This window comes from Pagrus major, chromosome 18, assembly GCF_040436345.1.
Source record: "Pagrus major chromosome 18, Pma_NU_1.0".
Taxonomy (NCBI): domain Eukaryota; kingdom Metazoa; phylum Chordata; class Actinopteri; order Spariformes; family Sparidae; genus Pagrus; species Pagrus major.
Window position 1 is genome coordinate 24,020,231 of NC_133232.1, and position 4,345 is coordinate 24,024,575.

A 4,345-nucleotide genomic window follows, 5' to 3' on the forward strand; every position below is an offset into this window, starting at 1 on the left:
GACTACTCACACACCGGTCAAGTAGGCACAGTCGTTCAACTTCCGCGTTGGGTTTTCAAAATAAGACACAAGGACGCGCACGGGCTGCGATCTCTTTTGTGGATGGTAAAAAGGGGGCCTGGTAAGAGGAAAAAATAGCTTTGCAACAGGCTGTTGACACCACCAGCAACAACATCTGAACTAATTAAAACATGATTCATATCAGGGTATATGAATTAAACACATTTATAGCACATCTGCCATTTATTTCTGTTTTTGCATGACTTTTTTTCCTTCTCTCTTCTTTTTTTTGTGGTGATTTTGCCTGTTTTATCACTTTAATTCCTTTTAATTGTAATGACTCATATTGACTTTTTGTGTTTTTACATTTTCTGCTCTGCCTCCTTGTTTTAACTCACCTTAGACTAGGCTTCCTTAGGCTAGGCTTGTCTGATCGTTTATTCTGTAATATTGTCTTCCCGAGTTTCCTGCTTTTGCTTTATTGTCAAAGCACTTTGTAAACTCTGTTTTTAAAGGTGCCACACATAAAGCTTATTATTATTATTATTATTATCATCATCATCATCATTAGTGTTATTATTGTTGTTGTTGTTGTTATCTATTGATGAATTTAAGGGCATCATTAGGAATGTGCTGAGGGAGGCATGTAGTTGTTTTTCTTTTCTTTCACTGTGTTTGAATATCTGTTCTTTTGTTTGATTGTTATTTTTGTACATCATGTTTTATAGGCTTTATTGTATTTTACTATGCTGTGATGTTGTAGGGCTGCGACCTTGGCCAGCTTCCTACTGTAAAAAAAAGAAAGCACAAGGCTTGGCACACTTAATAACTTGAATGCTGGGTGCTGAATCCTTATTGTAATGATTTGGCAAAAAAGAAAAACCCAAGGACAGCACTCCCATTTAAGTGTTTAATATTGTAGCAATATTAAACAGTTTAATGGGAGTGCTGTGCTTGGGTTTTTCTTTTTGCCAGGTTTCTACTGTAAAAGAGATCTTGATCTCAATGGGACCTCCTGGTAAAATAAAGGTGAAATTAAAAAATATGTTTTTTAAATAGAAGAGTAGCCGATTAAAGCTACTTTTTTGACTAGATTAATGCAGGGTCTCTTTCAAAGAGCATGTCATTTTAGTTTCATGTGGAAACTGTAATCTTGTAGTGCTTATAGCCAAACAAATTTGCATTACCATGTAACCCAAGGTTTGAGGGTGCGGCCTGGAGGTAGGTGCCCACTTTTCTTTGCTCTGTAGCTTATCCAGACTTGACCTTTAGAAATGTCTCTCATGTACACACATTATCGTCATCTTTGTATTTGCAGTCAGTGCTGAAATTTCTGTCAGTATTCTGTATAATATCTTGTAGCTTTTATTTTGAAGTAGAATTCGATTTCCGGTAGCTTATTGAATCTCTGGTTTGATGCTGCTGTGGGCAAGCAGTAGTAAAGCAATAGTAGACTTTCTCTTGTCTACACACACACACACACACACACACACACACACACACACACACACACACACACACACACACACACACACACAGTCTCATATCTCTAATGCTCCAGGCACTTTCTCTCATTTCACAGGACTATAGATTGTATTCTTGTTTCACCTGACTGAACTGTGAAGATAGTATCATTTCAGTGCATTGTACATCTGCTCCATGTATTGGAGTGTATGTTAGTCACGAAGGTTGTAAAAAAAATGCAAACAGTGTGATCACCAGTGAGTCTTTTAATCCGTGCTGATTTTAAACGGATGTAAAAGGGTAAAACTGAAATGTTAATATATTATTCAAAACTGTCCTTTTGTCAGCTAATGAGTCACCCCATTATACACAAGTGTCGGACCAGTTAGGTTATCCAAACAGTCGTGGGCAGATTGCAAGAAACAATGAGCACTCTTTTCATTTGTAATCCCAAGGCAAACCCTCTTCATCCTGAGTGGCACTTGCTGACCATGACCCTCGAATGAAAGGGCCATCTCTGAATATGGAAATGAGTCTGTGACATTCAGAGCCAGGCTGTATTTCTATTAAAACCATAGTTAATTATTAACATTGACCTGATTCAAAAACAACAATGAGAGAATGTCCAGAATGTCCCTACTGAGTGGAGATGAGAAGCTGGGATGATGGGTTAAGGGAGTGGGGCTGATGCTTCTTATTACCCTGGCTGCTGCTGTCACCATGTTCATTACGAGGTTGAGGGGTAAGTTATTGGAGGGGAGTAATTAATTTGAAGGCAAGTTAAGGGAGAGATGGGTAGAGAGAGAAATAATTAAGCGCATGAGATGCGCAGTGGTGAAGGTCCTTGTCGAGCCATGAGGGGCTGTGTGTGAACTGCTGTCCCTGGAGCTTTGACGCCTGCTGCTGGGCCCTCTGGATGAGGGAAAGGATGGGTCTGACATTGCAGCAGAGGACAGAGATAAAACTCTCTCCCTCTCTTTTATGCACACACACACACACACACACACACACACACACACACACACACACACACACACACACACACACACACAGTCACTGAAACAGGTGCAGAGGGTTCTGCAACAGTGAGGGCTGAGAGTTAATCAGCATGTATGCATGCTATTTCACTCTTGGACTCATCCTTAAATGTTCCCATCACATTTGTTTGTCTTACAAATAACTTGGGTTAACCTGGGGGTTTGTTTAAAATCTGTATGAACATCTAACTGTTTATATTAGTTGACCTATTGGACTTTTTACAGATCCCAGATCTCAGCAACTAACTTGGTGTGAACAGTGTTATCATGATTAACAGAAATGATCAAAGGTATCTCCAGGATAGGGCTGGGTGTTGTTAAAAAATGCCGATTTTTTTTCAATACCAATTTCATGAAATCTGTTCAAACCAAAGATTACATTACATATACACGCTCCGCCTCAGCGCATAACCTAGTGTTTTTCCTGCATGCATCGGGACAGCCAATAATCAGCACTATTAGATCTTGGCACAACAAGCATGCTTATTGGCTCACTTCTTAGGTATTGAAATTTGGTGTCGAATGACAAGACATTTGTCGATACGCGATAGTATCGAAGCAATTCGGTCAGTGCCATAAAAGTATTAAAGTTTGATACAAAGCCCTGCTCCAGGACCACATTTTATCATGATGACAAACACACACACAGACTCACAAACTGATACGTTACAAGTCGACATTGTTGCGGCTCATTATAAACCTTTAACTGTCAAATGTCCGAACACTTGACCCAGAACCAAAAGCCTTAATGATTGTGGCGGCAAAGTGTTTTTCCCCAGAGAGAAGAGTGGTTCCCCACCATGTGACTATGTGAACTGATGTGAATAATACAAGCACGCACACAAACACAACAATGACTCAGCCATCATGTGAGGCAACCACGTGGCAAACTTAGCATATGTTTGAGCCACTGAGGTTAGTTTGTCTATAAGGATGTTTGTCAGTGTTTCAGACAGTCAGACACTCACTTACTCTGCCTGTCTAATCTTCACCAGTCTCTTAGGTTAGTTTCATCTTGTGTGTGTTTCTGGGTAGTCACTTGAACAGAAGCCTCAGCTAATGATTGCACAACAGAGCGTTGTGCTGCCCCGGCGCATGTGAGAAGGGCTCTTGTTATAGTTTCCAAACAGCTTTTCTAGAACAGCAGAGGAAGCAGACACAGGCGCATTCAAATGTTTCACATCGCCTCTGCTCCCCACTCTCCCCTCACAGGCTCACATTATACAGAGAAGGTGTTGCAACAGTATCAGTGACAGATGCTGATTGCAGCGTTCACACTCAAAGTCTGTTTGCTTTCCCCTACTTTTTTTTTCTTCTTCAAAATCATTTGCATGCAGCATATAACGCTCGCATTGCGCCTTTACCAAAAGCTGTTGCTTGGTCCCAGCACCAGGGAACATCATCCCAGAGAAGTGCTGTTAATAAACTTGACAGTTACAGATCAGATCAAGCCCTAACAGCCAGTATAGGTGAGAATACTGTGTTCACAAATATAGTCTTCACAGAAACTGCAGCAACCGTTAACACAATGATAAAGCCATTTTCAGAAACGTGGCTATGCAAATTCCCCAGGCCAGACACAGGATACAGCAACAAAGGTAGCTGGTAGCAGTGGAGGTGACATTGCAGAAATTTAAGTGGTTACATGCAGGAGTCCCTGTAATCAGTACTGTCTGACCCAAAGCTTTAAAATCTCTCCCCAGAAAATAAAAAGTGGCTATTTTCTGTCTGTTCTCTCCCCCTGTGTCTTTCCCTAACAACCCTGTTTCCTTGGCTCTCCTGCAGGACCCACCATGCCTTGCCAGGAGCATACTAATAACACTATTTATGCCACTGAAAATGTA